This window comes from Pezoporus occidentalis, unplaced genomic scaffold (assembly GCF_034315485.1).
Source record: "Pezoporus occidentalis ecotype Australia unplaced genomic scaffold, CSIRO_AGI_Poc_V1 ctg118, whole genome shotgun sequence".
NCBI classification, from domain to species: Eukaryota; Metazoa; Chordata; class Aves; order Psittaciformes; family Psittacidae; genus Pezoporus; species Pezoporus occidentalis.
Window position 1 is genome coordinate 1442595 of NW_026912972.1, and position 19852 is coordinate 1462446.

At 47.6% G+C, this 19852-nt stretch overlaps 1 long non-coding RNA gene across 2 annotated transcripts; it reads left to right on the forward strand.

Annotated features, from left to right (window-relative positions):
* The first annotated feature begins 3925 nt into the window (after nucleotides 1–3925).
* Nucleotides 3926–19327, forward strand: LOC134155146 (uncharacterized). Of its 2 annotated transcripts, XR_009961443.1 has the most exons (7): nucleotides 3926–7661; nucleotides 8530–10712; nucleotides 11702–11795; nucleotides 12462–14148; nucleotides 15249–16080; nucleotides 16187–16264; nucleotides 18349–19327. It is a non-coding gene; the product is annotated as an uncharacterized LOC134155146 (long non-coding RNA). The 2 variants fall into 2 exon arrangements; XR_009961440.1 differs by lacking the exon at nucleotides 18349–19327 and having other exon boundaries at nucleotides 15534–17257.
* The last annotated feature ends 525 nt before the right edge of the window (nucleotides 19328–19852 follow it).

Sequence of the window (19852 nt, forward strand, 5' to 3'; positions counted from 1 at the left end):
TGTGAACTGCTGTTACTCACCAGGTCCTCACAGCCCTTTTTCCCCTCCCTGGCCTGTTGAGCACAGTTTCTGAGCCACTTCTCTTTCCATCTCCTTTTCATTGCCACTGAGGTTCCTGTTGAACGCGCTGTCATGATACCAATTTTGCCCCCTTAAAAAGTCATGAAATCATAACCTCATAGAATACCACGTTGGAAGGGACCTCAAGGATCATCTGGTCCAACCTTCTCTTTATAGTTTGAATGTATATATTTGATCAGAAGTTGGAAACAACCAGTCTCCTGCAGGTCAGAAGGTTCCTGGATCCTGTTTGTTATAAAGAGGGAAGATTATCTACAAACCAAAGATCAAGAAGTAAAGCCTTGTGTAACCTACACTTCTTTGCATCATTACAGAAATGGTGTCATGTGTTCAGAGCCATTGGGAATCTTACTGGGAACAACTGAAAATGCAATCCATGCATCACTGTGTAAGGGAGCAGAAGTATTTTATCTGCACAGGTGTTAATTCCATTTTTATTGCGTCTGTTCATTTGGAAAGGATTAATTTAAGTGCCTCTTTCCTCCCAGATGCATGTTTCTGTAACATTTTGTATGTGAATAATTCCACTAATTTATTTTACTCAACTGCAGGTCCTAATGACCTTTGGAGTGCTGTGCATGTTACAGTCCAGCTTTACTCCTAAAGCATATTAGCGTAGACACAACTATATGATGCTGTGCTGAGCGCAGAAGGCTTTAGTCCAACGCAAGGCTCTTCTCAAGGTGTTTAGTGTATGAGCACATCTCCTCCTCCCCTGTTGTTTGGATTGTGTATGAACTGCTAGTGGCCTTTTTTGGTTTTCCTTCTTTGATTGGCATATCTGTGGGGTTTTCTTTTACTTTCTTCATTGCTTTTTCTGGGATCTGGAGCTATGAAGAACCAACCAAACAGACCATCACCAAGGAGGGTGAGTATTTGCTATGTTAAATACAGCCATTTTAAAGGACAGGATGCTTTGCTGCATGGGGTTTTGGGGTGGGATTGGAAATAAAGCAGGGGGTTTACGATGGAATAGGAGACATTTTCTGATCTGTTCTTGACAGTTCATAGAATCACAGAATCCCAGACTGGTTTGAGTTGGAAGGGACCTTAAAGCTCATTCAGTTCCAACCCTCTGCCACAGGCAGGGACACCTTCCACTAGAGCAGGTTGCTCCAAACCCATCCAACCAACATGACAGGTTGCTCTTTGCACTTTTATTGTCACTTGAATTGTATTATTTCACTGTCTGAACTTAAATGGTGAAGCAATATTGTGGGTAGGCTCCAGAGAGGCAGGACTCCTCCTGTGAGCCAGCCCTCAGTTGTCACCCTCTCCTACCATGCATTGCTTTGCACCCCAGGTTGGAGCCTGTCCACTCCATCATGAAAGAAATGGGGTTTAGGATGTCCACCAGAATCCCCAAGCCCAGGACTGATGGTGAAAGCCTGTGTGGTCAATATATAACTTCAGAGCAGTCTGAACACTCACTTCCTTTGCCTTTTACTTTCATCAAACAATATGGGATTTGATGGGATTGCTCAGCCCCCTGCTTAGGGTGTGTTAGACACCGAGAGCTCCTGGTCCCTCAGTGCTAGAAGCCACCCTTTGAAAGGACAGAGAGATTTGCTACCAGCCCCCAGCCTTTGTCACCCATCCCATGTCCCTTCTGCATCCACAGCCAGGACCAGCATGGTGCTGCTGGACCACAGGGCTGGCAGGAAGGCAGTCAGAGGGACCAGTTTCAGGGATGTTAAGTGACTTCAGTTCTGCCTTGGGTTAAGCAGTATTTAAATGATGAATTCTCCTTTCCCTCAGCTACTCCATTTCATGAAGTTCCTTTCACCAGACCCTCCTCTCGTCATCTTCTCATTGCTGATGCATGCTGTGTAGTGACATGGCCCATGTATTCATCTGTCCTTGCGTTAGAAGTGAGCATGCCTGAGTTGGGGTGGAAAGCTTAGGGCTCATATCAATCTGCGGCTTGGAGGCACTCATTTGCTTCCTGGGAGATCTTAGGGATGCCTCGCATCTCTATGCACCCGATTTCTTATGCTTTCTGCATCTAATATCTCTTTAAACAAAAAAACAGTTAGTGTCAGGGTTTAACAAGACATCTGACATCTGCTACAGTCGTAGCTGGTGCTCTATCCAGGATTGCTTTGGTTTCCAGTATGGTGGAACAAAGGTAGTGCCTTGGAGCTTAGGCTTGCTTTCATTTTAAAGGTTGAGGATGCAACACCGAAAGACCGCCAAATAACCAACAGTGGTTCCTGAAGGGGGAAAGAAAATTGGTAGAGAAGAATGTCTTCAGGCACTGAGTCTTGCACACGATGCTTTGTCCATGCCTTGGGCTTGTGTTTCAGCTCGTGGGTGGTTCATCAGCAAGGGGAATGTTGCTGGTGTGGTGGTTTGGGGTTTAGAACCCTTACATTGTCAGGCCTCCTGGTGCTAATGGGGCCTGACAGGTCTGGGAAGCAGGACTTGGATTTCACGACGTGCCTGACATTCCTCTCTGTGCAGGCTGGGAGGTGGTCGCTGGCCCCTGTGCGTCAGGACTGAGAACATTGGGGCTGTTCAGCCTGGAGAAGAGAAGCTGCGTGGAGACCTCAGAGCAGTCTCTTGCCTATTGGGTTACTTACCATGAGTGCCTATTGGAATGTAAAGGGGAAAATATCAATTGCTTTCAAATGCTTTTGAATTCCATGGTTTTGTCCATTGCCAGTGCTATGTGATGTAGGGGATGCTGTGCACTGAAAGCTCATGGGAACTGGGCTCTCAGAAACAGGGGTGTTCTAGCACTGGGACCTGTGTATCTTAAATGATTGGAGCCTTTCTCAGCTGAATGTGCACCCTTTCCCTCTCCCCAGAGTCTGAATGAATGCACACGTTGATGTGACTCAGTCTAGTACCTATGATGGACTCAGGAGCTGCCAACTATAGAGTGCTCTTCAGGTGGAGATCGCACCCCAGGCATGTCCTGCAGTGCCCTGGTAGCTGCCTGCAGCACCAAGGCCTCTTACAAAATGCTTCCTACCATGTTTGGTGTGAAAAAGTACTAAGAAAGAACATTTCCGTTTTCCAGGGTGGAATTTAATTAGGAGGAATTAAAAGGTGTAGTTTATAGTTTAATTTAATGTGATGAAACAAGGCTCAGCTCCCTCCCCCTCCTGCCCAAATCCCAACCTGAGATGATGGCCTCCAATTGCAGCTGACAGCCATGGGAAGGGAAATGCTTACCAAGAAGAAAAGGGAGAGAAATTCCACTCCAGATTTATGACTTGTGAAGCAGAGGTTGCCTGGGTTTAGCCTCATTTTATGTCATGCTGGGTCCCACAGACTTGACTTTGTTGTGTGCCCAGGAATGGGCTGAAAACTTATGGTTTTGGCTGCTTTTGCAGGTCACTTGTGTGTTCAGGTGCTATTTTGGGCTGTGGAGGCTCTTGGTTATATGGATGTGGTGAAGTGTGTGTTCAGACCCTGTGCTTGTCCCGGTGAGGTGGGGGCTTCCCAGTCATCTTTTTGGCTAGTGACAGGGATTGGGATCATCAGATTGAAAGGAATGAGAGGGATCTGGCCCCAGGGACACTGGCATCGAAGACAGTAAGCATTGAATTCTTTTAACTTCCTTAATAGAATGTGGATGAGAACAAGTTTGGAAAGCAGAGTTATTTATTAACTAATACTATTGGGAATAGATTTCTATTTCTGTGTTTTTCATATCCCAAAGTTCAAAGAAGTTAATGAAAATGCTCAGACTGTGGTTCAAATAGAAGGAATTAACTGATGATATGACTTGGCCATTATAATATTGGTGCCACGGTTTAGTGGTGGCCTTGGGGTAGTGGTTGGACTTGATGATCTTAAAGGTCTTTTCCAACCCAGTTGATTCCATGATTCCCCCCTTCCTCCCAGAAGGATGCTGGAGAGGCAAAGACCAACAAGTCTACCCTGGGGACCCATGTGCCTGTCTTTCCTGCAAGGTCTGTTAAAGGTTAGTAGCATATTCATGTCTGTATTATAATACAACCCAAAACCTGAGGCAAAGAGAAGGAATTTCCTGTTACTGTGAAGAACAGCAGATAGATAGTCTGCATGGCCAGGGTATACCAGGACCTGTCTTCTCTGTCTCCTGCCAAACCATGTTTAGGGAGGGCTTGTGCTGCAATGCTGTGGAAAGGAGCAGCCCTTGCTTTCCATTCCAGCTGCTTTTGTTTGGACAGGTAAGTATGGATGTGAATTCCTCCCTTCTGAAAAGGCCAGAAGAGCCTGTTCCAGGTGACAGGGATACAAACTGAAAGGGCTTCTGTGGATTTAATGGGAAAGGCATATTTTAACAGCTGTTTTTGTTCCAGAAGACTGACTTGGCCTACAAGGAAATGGATGGGAAGCAGTACAGGCAAGAGGCATGGATGAGCTGCACAGCATCTCATAATTCCTGGGCAGCAGCCTAGCCACAGGGCCTGTTTTCTATCTCACAGCTTTCCATGGGATAAGGTTGGTGGCAAGTGGTGCTTAGTTTCTTCTCTGCTTTCAGGTTTCTCTGCTTTTTGGAATGGCATCTACTGATGCTGGAGACCAAGTGTTGGCCAGGGATACTCAGAGTATTGCAGATCTGCCTGGGAAGGAGAAGCTGCTTGGATAAGGAGCAGTTGCTCTGAGCAGGAGGTTCCAACCTGCTCCGGTTTTAACCTCCAGAGAGAGAAAGGAAGTTTTTGTGGCCAATTCAAATAATCCTGGTGGTACTTCCAGTGCACGTTCCACAGCTGGAAACTGGAGTCAACCTGAGGCAAGTCCTTGGGTCAGCAGCACTGCGTGGAGCGTATGGAAAGGTGGGTAAGAACAAGAAAGACACTGATTGTGAATGAGCAACCAGAGCACAGAGATGCTGGGCTCTGTCTCATCACAACCACTGCACATTGCTTTTGTTCACTGGAGAGGTGGTAATGGGAAGAGTCCAAGATGCTCCTCTCCACAGTTCCCAAGTTACTCCATTGATCATCTCTGGTGGGTTGACCCTGGCCAGCTTCCCACAAAAAACAATTCATCACTCCCCTCCTCAGCCAGAGAGGGGAGAGAATGTAATGGGCTGCAGGGGGATATCTGCTCCACATGGACCTCCATGGACTGCAGGGGGATTGTGCATTGTCTCTGCAGAGATTTGGGAGAAGGGTGGGCCAGGAGAGGAAAAAATGTGTCCCTTTTACCCGGTTAAGATCTGGAATTCCTTTGCAGCTAATGTGCAGCTCATGTGTCTCCCAACGTGACTCTTGCTGTATTATATTTAGCTGTAAAACCCAACTGTGCTTGGGTTTCCCTCTGCAGCTCTTGGAGGAGGGATTTTATCCCTGCCCTCTGTTGAGCATCCTTTCCAGATCTCACCCTGTTGTGCTCATCTCTTGCAGGCCATTCTTCTCACTGAGAGTTACACTTGGAGCAGGGAAGGAGAACAGGACTGCAAGGCCAGATAGGATTGTTTGGGTTGGACAAAGATGCTTAGCCCTTCCTGGGCTGTGTAGCTTGATGTAGCAGGTAGGTTTATTTATTCTCATCACACTAAGACTTTTATTCATGCTTCTTGGGCAGCTCAGCTGAGGAGCACTTTGAGCTTTGGAGCCAGGAGGAATTCATGCTGTTGGTAGATAGCCCTGTGCCCACTGGGTAGCCTGGGAGGAAGGAAAGGCGTTCTCCTCCAGTTTTAATGTTCTCTGGCTCTCAGCTTTTCATTCCTGGCCACACAAGTGTCAAAAAAGAGCTGTTTTGATGTTTAACTGCATTAGAGGGCTGTAACCTCAGGGCCCACGTTAACAGTATCCTTTTGCAGCCAAAGTGGAGGGTGAGAGACCAGGGTGTCTCACAGCTACATACTGTTCTATTGTGCTGTGGTTTAGATCTGCTGGTGGGAGCAACCAGAAGCTGTGTGTGAATGGGTGTTAAACGTGTTTCTGCGTTCAAATGTCACTTTCTCAAGTATCATGTGCTGTATTTGCATGGGGCTTGTGGGATCTCAGTGTGCAACCACAAAAAGCAGCTGGAGCACAGGACCTCCTGAAGGCATCCATCCAGATGCTTCTAGTGCTTTGGGTGGCATAGTCCAGTGTGAGGTGTCCCTGCCCGTGGCAGGGAGTTGGAACTGGATGAGCTTTAAGGTCCCTTTAACCTAAACCAGTCTGGACTCTCTGATGCACTTGCAGGCTTGACTGAAAGTCCATTTTGGTAGAAAAACTTCCACTGGTGCCAGCAGAGGCTGGGTCACAGCTTGACAATGGGCTTTTGTGATGGAGAACCCACCTTCATACCACCATTGCACTGCAAGGTAATGGAGCTGCATCAGCCATGTACCACCTGCTGCCTGACAGCAAGGGGAGGAGAAGCACCTCACTTGCAAGTCTCTGGGGTGGACCAGGGGTTTCAGCCCATGGCTGGGCTCCAGTTGTCTTCCTGGAGTGTTTGTGGCAGCTCCTGTGCATCCTTTGAGCTCCACAACAAGAAGCATGGTGAGGGATTACTGTGAACATGGGAAGTTTCTCACCTCAGGCCAAGCCCAGGAATGTGGGATGGATTTGGACCAACTTCTATTTTTCTTTTAGAATTTTATTTAAAAATAAAAATAGAGCCTTGGGCAAGAGCCAGAAAAATCTGATCCCAAAAGGTGGATGTGTTGTGGAGTGGGGAGCATGTGAAAACAGCTGCTTAAACTGAAACCATTTCACAGATTGAAGTACAGAAACTTCCCAAAACCTGTTCTAAAACCTGGAGTGAACTCTTCTTGAAAGGCAGAGGTAGGAGAAGAGGCCATCAGCAAGTCACCTGAACCACTCCCAAAGCCACAGGCAGCTGCAGGACCCAGAGAGAAGCCAAGCCAAATGAGAAGAGGCTTTTGGACCGTGTAAGGACTCTACAGCAGCACGTTGTGCAGTGGAGGAAGGGCTGGTGTGAGGTGAGAGCCAAAACTGCACTGCCCTATGCCATGAAAACCAGTGGACGGGCTGCTGAAGGTGGGAATGGGGTCCTGGGGAGAAGGAGGTCTGCAGCTGGGAGGCTTTACAGCCACTATTGGTGTCATTACAGCTGAACAGGGGCTAATTACAGCAAGGCTTTGATGCACAAGGTGCTGCATTGATCTCATCCTGGGCAGCACAGAAAAGGGGGAGCAGTGCTCTTGAGCTGCCTGGATGGTTTCCAATAAGCACAATGTGTGGCTGTCATTGTCCTCTTTGTGATGGACTGTGCTCTGCTGGAGCCCAAGGCCTCAAAACCACATCTTGTAGGTGGATTAAGTTAAAATAAGGAAGAAATTAGATTTTCTTGCTCAATGATCTGTGATGTGTCCATTTTTAGTGGATGAATGTGCCTACACGTGTCTGTGCTCTAAAGGATGCTTGACTCCATTTGCTATACTATATATAGAATATAGCCTGCCTATACTATAGGTAGGCTATTTTCTTTACAGGTTAATACTGCTTTCCTATGCACTCAGGAGATCAAAAGGGGCTGCCTTATGGGATGCTTTAAGGAGATGCCTTATGTTCAGCCCAATCCCACTGAGGTCCTCCCAGAGGACCCCTGAGGACAGCAGTGGGGGGCAGTGGTGCTTCAGCTTGATGCCTCCTTCCCAGCTTCATACTTAATGGGCACTGGTGAGCATTTAGGCTCTGCAGGTCACTAGGAATGAGCTGATTTCTGTCGTGTTACTACAAGGTGTGATTATGAAGTGTTAGGATATACGGGCTGCAGAGTTTTACAGCTGGGTCTTAAAGGGCTCATAACAAGAGCAGAAGGGGGGGGGGAGCACAGTCAAGTTAAGGAGTACAATGGCAATGCTAATTCCAATCCCTTGAAAAAAAGGGGGAAGGAAATGACCTAACTCCCAGTGCTGTCAAGGGAAAGGCAAGCCAGAGGCTGGAGGGGCTCCCTTGGGTGCTGGGAGATAAAGCCTTAACATCTCCTTTCTCCCTTACCTCAGAGCAGGTGAGTGTCCTTGCTTTGTCAGGAGGGCCATACACGCCATGGAGAATTTAGTAGAATCCCAGCCTGGTTTGTGTTGGAAGGCACCTTAAAGCTCATCCAGTTCCAATCCTCTGCCACAGGCAGGGACACCTTCCACTAGAGCAGGTTATCTCCAGCTGTCTCCTTCCCTGCTCTACAGGGATCTACTGGAGACAAGGTTTCTTACAGGGTCAGGTCTTTCTCCTTCTGTGTTATCGGCCTCCAGCACCTTGCTGTTTCCTAAGTGTCTCTGGCAGTGTGAAATGCCACACCATGTTTTGTGGCATCAAAAGACTCACTTCCCAGAGGTAAAGAGTGGATCTTACAGACTCAGTTGTGGTAGTGCTAATGCACTGTCTTGGTGAGCAAGGAAAATACTCTGTCATTACAATAAGTACCTAAGTAGGATGGGGTTTTATAGCTGGCGAAGCTGATCCACCCTCCAAGTTCTCTGCATTCGATTTTCTTTTTTCCCTATGTTTTAAAATGTATCAACTCCTTTCCTCTGTGCTCTGGAAGGCTTTTGAACATGGTGAAACCACACAGCAGCAAATCCACAGCTGAGTAAGTCCACAGAGAACTGATCTCGCCTACTTGCAAGAACCCATGCTACATTTGCTTTTGATTCAATGGTGGAGAGGAAAAGGAAGGGAGAGGACATTTTGGCGAAGGACCTGGCAGCACAGCATGGAAGGTGAGGCTGATCTGAAAGCAGTGCTCAATTAGCCCAAGGCAACTGGGACCAAATGCAGCATCTTGAAGTTACTGTCTTCTCTTAGGTAGCTGAAGGACTATCCTTTATTAGGATCAGAAACTTCCAGCTATGTGGGCTTGCCTTCCAAAACTATGCACATATCCAGACTCTTTCCAGCTGGGCGCACTCTTCTGGAGCCGAGATTCTGGAAAGGACAAGCAGCTCTTCCCTTGTTTTACCTGAACATATCTGTATGCTGCCTGCTCCTGTCCCACATCCTAATGCATCTCCTTTGCTGCAGCACTGGGATGTGGGTGCCCACTACAGCCCTTGTTTTAAGCCTCCTAGAAGAAAACTTGTATGTGAAGGTTGGAGAGGGTCATGCTTGTTCTGTGCTTTCTAACAATCTCTCACTGGCAAGGGGCCACCCTGGAGTGTCCAATTCCTTGTCATTACCTAGAGAAAAGCTGGTTTTGCCTTCCTTTGGCTTTCTTAGAAGCTGGGCATGAGGAAAGGTGCTCTCCTCTCCAAGGTGACATGGTGCAAATCCTCACACTAGCACCCAGTGGATGTAGGACAGAGAAAGGCTTTCCAATGCCACATCATAGTGCTGGTGCATCACAGAATCGTTTCACCAGGGTGCTGGGGTATGTCTGCTCTTCCAGGATGAGGAGGCATAAGGCAAAATCAGAGCAGGATGAGCAGAGAGCTACTGAATAAGTTATTAGGGAAGAAAAAGCTGGTTTTCAGGTTCCAGAATTTGGGAGCCCACAGCTTTTCCATCACCTTGGGTTAGAAAGGGTGACAAAGTGGCCATGGGCTGGAGTTTCCAGCTATCTTTGTTGATTCCAAGGGGAAAGATGTATATGCTGAAGCCTGACCAAAGCCCCTCCTGGAGGATCCATTTCCTGGGAACTCTCACTTTGATGGCTGTGAAATCCATAACATTTTTCTTCTTGTATCTGGGAAACTGCAGTTGAGCTCCTGTGGGGCTGGTCTTTGCTTAAATAAATTACAGTAAAAATAACTCCCAAATGCAACACCAACATGGGCACGTAAATCAAAGTCTGGCGTGCCCATTAAGGTAAAGTGTCTCCTTCTGCAGGAGCTGTCTGTGGAAGTGCCATCCTGAAAGTGAAATCCAACTGAGAGGGAGGAGGTAAGGTCCCATCAAGATAGGACTCACAAATCCATCAGCAGCTTCACTTCAGAAGAGATACAAGGCTTTAACAGGGCTGTCAGCAGCATTCTTCAGGTCACACTGCTGCATAAAAGAGAGTGTTAGAACCTGGGACTTAAACTAAACAGATTTCCTATAGGAAACACACACAAAATTACATTGCTTCTAAAGTTACTTTTATAGACATTTTCCCTGAGAAATATTTCTCCCTGGAAAAATAAATTCACAGGATGTAATTAAAACAGTTCTATGTGTACACTGGACTGGCCCCCTTTAAGTGCTTCACCAAATGCACCACTAAATAAAGGAATGAAAGCCAGCTTTGTTTAACTCTATTAATAACAATATGTATTAATTATAAAATGAGACATTGTCCTGCCTGGTTTATGGTTATGAAAATAGCCTTTAATAAGGCTGAGACTGGAGTGCTCAGCTTTGCAGTTGTCTGCACTGTTAATAGGGCTTTCAAAATCTCCCCTAATCTACTTCTTTTACTTGTCAAATCCTGGCTTGATAAAGGCAATGGGGCTCAGATTCCACACCCCATGGATTCTGGCAATAACCAGGTGCTGATGACTGTAATCTTTTCTGCTTTTCTTGCCATTTAGCTTTGGTTAAACAAAAAGGGGCAACTGCATTGTATTAGTTTAACTTCCATGCTTTGGGGAACAAAGCCTGAAGAGATTTGTAGTGATCTATCACTGCATTAAATGCTCCCAAATCTGCTTGGATAATTAGGGATAATGATTCCCTCCATACCTGCATGGCCCAGTCCAGCCACATGTGGGAAAGGAAGGCAGTCTGTTTATGAGGCCCTCAGTGCCATGGGTTAGTGGTGGCCTTGGCAGTGCTGGGGAATGGTTGGACTTGATGAGCTTAAAGGTCTTTCCCAACCTGGTTGATTCTATGGTTCTATGATTCTCTTCATAGCCCAGCTAAAACACTCTTGAGAGACTATTGTGTCTTTCTTTTCCATTTGTCACACCAGGACTGTGTAATGGGATGCTCCTCACCTGAGGAAGGGATGCTGATGTTACTAAACATGGGCTGAGGTAGCCTGATGCCCTAGAGATGCTTCTCCTGTGGTGGCATCTTGTGATGCTGCCTGTCAGCCCCTAGGAGATTCAGTGCAGAGGGTCATGGCTCTGCCATTTCAGGGAGTGATTTGGAAGATCCAAGGGAAGTGTTTGCTGGGCTCTAGTGGAGGAACATCCTTGCCTGCCCTTTTTCCCTGTATCCTCTCTACACAGGCCATCTCTTACACTGGAGTTCATTATACCCAGTTGTGTACCTTTTGGGTTTAGTTTGGTTAGTTCATGTCACCTTTTATTCTTTCTCAGAAGCTAAAAGCAAAAATTACACCTTTATACCAGCGTTAACATAGCTATAGAATGGGTTTGATTGCTATATTGCTGTCCTGGTCTCAGAGCAGCTTCCAATATCTGAAGGGGCCTACAAGGCTGCAGAGAGTGACTCTTCATCAGGGACTGTAGTGATAGGACAAGGGGTGATGGGTTCAAACTGAAACGGGAAGTTCAGGTTGGATCTAAGGCAGAAGCTCTTCCCTGTGAGGGTGCTGAGGCACTGGCACAGGGTGCCCAGAGAAGCTGTGGCTGCCCCATCCCTGGCAGTGTTCCAGGCCAGGTTGGCCACAGGGGCTTGGAGCAACCTGCTCTAGTGGAAGGTGTCCCTGCCCATGGCAGGGGGTTGGAACTGGATGAGCTTTAAGGTCCCTTTAACACAACCCAGTCTAGGATTCTGTGATTCTATGTCCTATGAATATATGTATTCTATTCTGTGATTTTCATGTCCTTCAGGCACAACTGGCCAGGTTTTGTGTCTCTCTCTGCAGCACACAAGGTGATGGCTATAATGCATCTCCAGCCCGGGACTTCTTTATTGAGTGGAGAGGTACAAGCTCAGGCTCATTTGTTAACAGAAACGTTGCATTGCTGATAGGAGAAAGATTCTTTTAAGAGGTATTATCAGAATAGTCCACGTTACTTCTTTAATGGAAGCTGACTTTTGGTAACCAAAATGTTTTAAAGAGCCTCTCTGGAGCCACTTCCAACCTACACAAAAGCAGCAGAGTAAAAATGAGCAGGGGTTGGTTTGAAATACCATGAAGGAAACAGAACCCCCTTGGCTGGGAGTGAGGGGAGGTGGTTAAATGTGTCAAGAGTTCATTTTCATTCCTTAATTAGCTCTAAATCCTTGTGCCCTGCCCCAGCGAGTGGAAGGCAGGCGGGGAGCGCTGCCCTGTGCCGCAGCAGAGTGTGGACAACAACCAGGAACATGTTTTATGTTCACACCCCACCTCGGAGGTAGGCCAGCATCCAGAGCATGCCGTAAACCAGGCAGGAATGCCGCTGCCTGGGAACGTGCTCGTAATTCTTTGTGCCCGTCTTTCCAAACCACAACATGTTCCCATTCCCCTCCTGATAATACTTTGTAGTTTTTCTCTTTTTAATGCTGAGTTTGGAGTAAGGGGGGGTTAGTGCTTGCTTTGCTTAGTTTCCTTAAATCCCCCCTCACCAGAACAGCCAGGGGGCTTCTTTTCCCCTTTTACTCTCTTAGGGCTCAATTCAATAAATATACATCCGGCTCCTTCGCAGTCCTAGGCTGGCTTAATGAAACTGTGCGAGGCACTTCCAAGAGAAGGATGTTTATTTTTCTCTGCTGATTCAGTTAGGCTGGTCCAGCTCTTGTGTGCCCAGAGAGCTGCTCTATAAAGAGACCCTTGTGATTGCAGCGGGGATGCTGTGTCAGGCAGTAAGTGCCTGCACTCACTCAACACTGGGATTCGCTTGCTGCAGGGAAGGGGGTGCGGGCGGACGGCTGGATTTGCTATACACAATGCACGGGGAGAAAAAAGCCTGCTAAGAGCACAGTGTTAAGGTGGGAAAGTCAAGCACTTGCAAGGCAGATAGAGCTAGAGCTGTCTGGAGAGCAGGCTTAATTCATCTGTTTATGGGAGCACATTATGAAACACGCTCCCATTTTTGCATAGTCCTGTGCTTGTTTCTTAGGTAATAGCATTTTCTACCTTTTGCCAGAACTTGCCACCTTCACAGAGTACTTTTCCCGTAGATAATCCAACACCACAAAGATCCCAATGCCTGTTCCTAGCTGGAAGCAGCAGTGAAGTCAGGCAGCTCCAAAAGGAAGGTGGAGATGTAGATACTGCCATGGAGGACTTGGTGAGCCTTTTATCACTAATGCAGGCTTATGAGCTGCTTGGTCAGTGCTGGTGAGACCAAGTTTGATGGCAGCAGCCCTACTGCAAGACACTGGGAGTCCCTTAGGCCTGCCTCAAATGCCTTGATGGGTTGGACTACATGGATTTCAAAGGTCCATCCAACCCAAACCATTTAACTTCTCTATGTGTCAGGAGGCAAACGCTGCTTTGGGACATTCTGCCTCTTTGCAATGAAGTAGGAAAACCTGGCAGTGGCAGTGGGGATGGACTCATGCAGAAAAGCCAGATGCATTCAGATGCCAGTAGTTCAGGGTGATTGCTGTCCTCTTTGGGCCTTGCATTGAATGTTCACAGAATAAACCATGTTCTTTGCCTGAGGGACCTTCAGCCAAAGCCACAAGGCAGAGGAAGTGTCCCTCTGACAATGCCAGCATTGTCAGCAATAAGCAGTGGGAAATCAGGAGTCAGGTCCCTCCTGACCCTTAGTTCCTGATGTGCAACTGATTTTGCAAAGCACCAGATTCAAACAACCCATGGATTTAGTTCTTTCATTTTTGCCTTCCCATTCACAATCTCAGCTTTCTACGCAGTGAGGAAGCCCACAGTGTATTTCTGAATGAAAGCTGAGTGCCTTTCACAGCATCTTTGGCTCTGCTTCCCACGACAGGGGATTAGGAAATCTCCATCTTCCCACTGAAAGGAGGGAGGGCAATGGCTCAGGGACCATCAGAGACCTGCCAAAAATCACAAAGTGAGGGGCAGGGGTGGGAACCCAGTTCCTATGAGTGGTAATCTGCTACCTTCCTACTTGTCTTGCCCTCAGCTGCTTTGGGACGAGCCAGTCTTGCTGCTTTGAGTTAGATTTGCTTCCTACTTTGCTACTTATGGCAATGTTTAATGGTTGTAATAAACCAGAAGGCATTCCTTTCAAATTAGGTTGATCTGCAAAACCCAACCAAGTGTTTCCATTACTACAGCTGCTTATCCCTTCAGCTGAGGACAGAGGCAGTATGCTGCAGGCTGGAAAGGGTGTCCATCCATCTACAGGCTGCTGTCAGCTCTTGGGTAAGCTGGTGTTAGTTCTCTGGTGGGTACATGTCCATGGACGGGAGATTCTGGTCTAGAAAGAGAGAGGATGAAACTCATTAACTATAACTTTAAACAAAGATCCTGATCCTGTCTGTTGTTGGTCAAGAGTTTGAGAACAGGAAAGGGTTACAGATGATACTTGCCTCCTCTGCATTAAGGATCAGCCCCAGGGCTGTACCAGACCTCTCCTTTGCTAGACACAGAGTTTACAGCCTTGCTGTAGTTTATATGAAAGCATTGGAGTGACCTTGCATTTGACATCTTTGCCTAGGAGCTTACACTCCAGTGTTGTCAGCAATGGTGCTAGGAAAGTAAAGGACAAACATTCCTGTATTTTCCAGCAATTTGTGTTATGGTCTTTCTTTCCCTCTAATTGGAGATTAATCTCAGTCCTGCCAGAGCTAGCATCTTCTCCAAGCCTAACTGAAATACCTATTACACAAATAGTACAAGTAGTTGGTTTGGTTTATTGAAGGAAACGTATGAAACTTGGTTGGACTTGATGATCTTAAAGGCCTTTTCCAATCCAGTTGTTCCTATGCTTCTAAACAGGGAAGGTTCTCCATTGTCAGGTTAACATAGGGATGCATCTGCTTGGCAAAAGGAATCAAAGCTGTAGGTATGAAAGGCGAGGGCAAAACCACCAGAGGCTGGGCATCAGGCACTGGATGGAGCTGGGTTTCCCATCCCACATCACTTCTGCTTATTACTTTAAACACTAATCCATGCTTCTCACTGCTGATAGCAATCCCCCTGCCCATTTCCATGTTATTATACTTTCCATAACTGATTTTCCTTGGATTATTTAACAGCCGAGATGCTGCTTCTAACATTCTCTTTGCTTGCCTAACGCTCTAAAGGGGGCCTTTAGCTATTTGCTTTGCTCTCCAGAAAAGTGTCTTTGGCATTTTTCATTGAGACTAAATGCAAAGAGAGGCTACATACCTGAGGGTGAAACCTGCCCCATCCCATTGCTTGGTGGACCCAGGCTGCCTCTGTCTCTGCAGCAGTAGAGACATCCCCAGCACCAGGCAAGGGAGGAAAACTCCAATGGAGACTTTATAACTCTTTTTCAGGAGAAATGGCCATCTGGAGCCTTCCTCTGATGGGCAGATGTGGGAACATCAAAGGAGAAGCAGGCACCTCCTTTACCTCAGTCACCAAACGGAACACCTCCTTGCAGGCAGGTTAGAAAACAACATAAAATCTGCTGAGGACAAGTTTCCTTTGACAGCAAAGAGCTGCCCAGAAATGAGTCAAGCAGGAACGGTTCAGACCTCCCCCACTCTCACCAGGGGATTTGCAGACAAAAGGGATTTATTTATTTATGTTTTTTTTTTTTTGCTATTTTTTCTTTTCAGAAAATACTCAGATTTTGATGGGAAAATACAACTGGGAACTTTTTTCCTCCCTTTGTTTTTGCCTTTTGAACAACTTTTGTTGCCACTTGTGTGGAATTGTCAGAAATACCTTGAGGAAAGCAAATGCAGGAAAAAAGAGAAGAGCTGTAACAGCTTGGGAGGAGAAGAGTTTATTTCATAGATCATAGAATCACAGGATAGTTTGGGTTGGAAAGGCCCTTAAACCTCATCCAGTTCCAACCCCCTGCTACAGGCAGGGATACCTTCCACTAGAGCAGCTTGCTCCAAGCCCCATCCAACCTGGCCTTGAACACTGCCAGGGATGGGGCATCCAAATACTTGTAAGCATGTTTGCTCCATGAGCTGGGGGCCTGTGGCCAAGGTATGTGCTGCCACCCTCTTTCAGCCTAACCCACACCTCTCTGAGTACAACCAGGATGAAATGCAACCTTTTATGGAGCAAGTTTTCCTTAAGGGTGCCATTGCATGGTGAAGCCAGTGTAATCTTCCCTCTGGGACCACCTTGGGGCTGGCATGCTCCATGCAGGTGAGATGTTCCTGACCTACCATCACCCACATCCAGGCTATTGAATTCATCTGTGTTTATTGTGGTGGCTCTTTACACTGGTTTAACCTTCTTTCCTCACTTGCAGGACTGACTGTGCTGCTCAGCTGGGAGCAGCAGGTGTACTGGTCATCTGTCTCATTTTGTGCCATGCTGAAGCTGAGAGGTGGGTGGGATTTTCTAGTCTCTGCCTTTCTATGGCTTTACATTATAACCTCCACTCTGTGTCCTACACGTTCTCATGGTCAGGATTGACGAAGCAAAGTCCTGGATAGCAGATGGAAGGTCAAAATACAGCTGATGCATCAGTCCTGCCTCTTGCAGCATAATTAACTTACTGGACTCCAAGCAACCTATCTTTCATCATCTTTGTGATTACAGCCCCAGTCCTAATGACAGTCCCAGATGCTGGAATTAAGTTCTCCTCCCATCCCCTTGTTGAAGTACATCTTCATGTCCACGTTAGGAACTATACAAATTCCAGAGAAAAACGTTGCATTGTGCTAAAAATGGGAGGACAGGAATTCCGCCCCCTCTCTCCTTACCCCACAGATGCATTTATCACCAGGGCAACTCAGCTTCAGAGTTCACTAAAAATTCAAGCTGTTGGCTTAGTTCCAGAAGGGAGAAGTTTTATAGACTGAGCTAAGCGTGAATTACAGTTCTGGTTACAGCATTCCTTCTTTTATACCTGCTTTCTTTCTTTCTTTTCTTCTTTCCTTCTTCTGGAGCAAGTCCAGAGGAGGCCACGAGGATGATCAGGGGCTGGAGCACCTCCTGTATGGAGCCAGGCTGAGAACACTGGGGCTGTTCAGCCTGGAGAAAAGAAACTGCGTGGAGACCTCAGAGCAGCTTCCAGTGTCTGAAGGGGGCTACGAGGATGCAGAGAGGGACTCTCCATCAGGGACTGCAGCAATAGGATAAGGGGTGATGGGTTCAAACTGAAAGAGGGAAAGTTCAGGTTGGATCTGAGGAAGAAGCTCTTCCCTGTGAGGGTGCTGAAGCACTGGCACAGGGTGCCCAGAGAAGCTGTGGCTGCCCCATCCCTGGCAGTGTTCAAGGCCAGGTTGGGCACAGGGGCTTGGAGCAACCTGCTCTAGTGGAAGGTGTCCCTGCCTGTGGCAGAGGTTTGGAACTGGATGAGCTTTGAGGTCCCTTTCAACCCAAACCATTCTATGATGTGCGTGCTCGAGAGGCAGTGGGAAATCTTCTTGAATGTGGATGGTGTTTGAGGGAGCTGCCCATGGCTGAGGGCTCAGAAGGAGGTTTTTGCTTTTATTTACTTATTTTCTTTTACTTGTTTCTTTTTCATTGCTTCAGCATTAGGAGCTGCAGAAATGGCCTGGCCTAACGAGTGAGTCAGTGTGTGTTGGCTGTGTTGGATTACTGGCTATATTTAGATACTGGAAGCTTCTCCTTAAGAGAGTCACAGGCCCCAGTTGCTGGGTGGATTGGTTTTCCAACAGGCTGGAATCACTGTAGCAAGCCGAAAGGCCACCCACAGATAATGAACCATGGAGGGAAGAGGGGCCAAGCTCGGTCACCTGCCTGGCTGCTTCTCCCCCCGGTGGTGGGCGTGGCCAGGGGCAGGTTACTAGAGGTAATGTGCTCCAAGAGCCAGCAGATCCCGATCCCTCTGGAGTTCTGCTGTCTTGTGCAAGAGGAGGATGTACCTGATGTACCTCAATCAAACAACTGCTTTTTGCAGTCTTTTGAAGCAGTCCCTGGAGTTGAGCACTGTTCCAGGTACAGGAAGCATAGGCTGACTATTACCAGGATTATTGGATAATTCAGGCTGAAAGGAATTCAGACTCAGGAGGCCATCTAGTCCAGTGTCCTGATGGGGCAAGGAACAGCAGCCAGGGCTGCCTGCAGCCTATGTCCTCAGCTGGTAAGAGAGATGTCTGGTAGGAGCAGTCAGGTATGCTGGACATGTATTTCCTGTATCTTGGCTGAATGTTAACCTGTTTGCAAATTGCACTCAGAGTGATACAGATTTCCATCATAGTCTCTTTCTCCATGGGATTTCTCTTAAACATCTATTGATTTCCAGTGCTGGCCATCTCCAAGGCTGAGAGAGTCACTCCCTTGCTACCATCCCTGTACAAGAACTCATTAGGTCAATTTAGGATGGGTAGGTTTTCATATGTATTTAAGGAAAACAAACATGCACACAAAAAAAGGGGATAAACTTCTGCTAGGAAGGATAATGGGATATGGTATGTAAAAACCTTCTGCCTTTCATTGCAGCATGTCTGTAAGTACAGAAATACGTAACAATTTGTGGAGAAGAGAGACTGTGGTTAAATGGAGGCATTTGCTGCAAGAACTGAATGAACCTCAAATCGTGAGTGATCCAGACACTGGTGTTCCAGCTTCATCTGGCCTGTTTACCCTCACTTTGTTCCTCTCTGCTTTGTCCATGGGGACAAATACCATATTACAAGTAAACACGCTACATCCTCTGCTGCCCTTCCTTGCCTGTCTGCACTTTCCCCATGGGAGAAGAGAGAAGAGCCAGTTCTGCATGACACAGTGAGTAAACAAATCTATTTTAAAGACAGATTGTGCTGAGCAGGAGCGGCCTCTCCCTAAGAGCTTTGAAAACTGGCATTGCATTCCTGCTGGGAAAGCAGTAAAGTACAAAGGTTTCTGTCCCTTGCACTAACTATCCCCTTGTGCACACAGGCATTATGGCTTTTGGTCTGGGGCCATGTGTATGAACGCCCATGGACTAACATGCCTTTTTCCTCTGGATGAGACCAGCAATCCAACACCACACTTTGCAGCTGGAAGAGCTCATTAAATCTAGTCCCATTAAATATGTGGGGGCTGCAGACGACGCAACAGCTAAGAAAGCTGTTCTGATCTGTCTTGTGCTATATTCAGGCACAGCAACGGGGAACTGAGATGTATGTGGCTGCTCCCCTGCTCATGAGCAGACACAGAGGGTCAGTAGCTAGATGCAGTTGTACATTGGAAACCAAGAAGGGAACACAGAGGAGCACAATGTGGTGGGTCTCTTCTGCTGGGATGCCTGCAAACCCAGCGAAGGCATCTCCCAAAGAGTGGCCAGTCCGGAGCCCATACCAATCCTAGAAAGCCTTTCATAAACACAGGGAAGCCAAGCTGAGGGCTGGAGTTCCACCTGTCCCCACTGTCTAGTTCCCAGATCTGGTCCCTTTGACTCAAGGAGAGCCAAAGGCACAGCGTGCCCAGAGAAGCTGTGGCTGCCCCATCCCTCGCAGTGTTGAAGGCCAGGTTGGGCACAGGGGCTTGGAGCAACCTGCTTTAGCGGAAGGTGTCCCTGCCCATGGTAGGGGTTGGGACTGAATGAGCTTTAAGGTCCCTTCCAACCCAAACCATTTTGTGATTCCATGACATACCCCCCCCCGCAGCTTTTAGTTGTGGCAAGCCTTGTGTATCTGCTTTCAAACACTTGCTCTATCCCTCCTGCAGGTGCTGCGGGCCCCCCCCCCCCCACGCTGTGTGCACAGCACTGTGTATTGTCAGCCCTATTTTACCCATGGCTGGAAGAAGCAGCAGCCCCTCCATCAGGGGCCGAGCTCCGCCCGACTCCCGTTTCTAGGAGCCCCCCGGGCGCTGCCGGCAGAGCCGGGCCGGGCCGGGCCGCGCCGCCTCCCTGCCGCTGAGGTACGGCGGCGGGGCTGCTCTGAAGGAGGAATGGCTCCTCCGGTGCTCGCTGCAGCCGCGGAAAACCACCTTAACGCGGAGGCAGGAAGCCGCGTGGCCG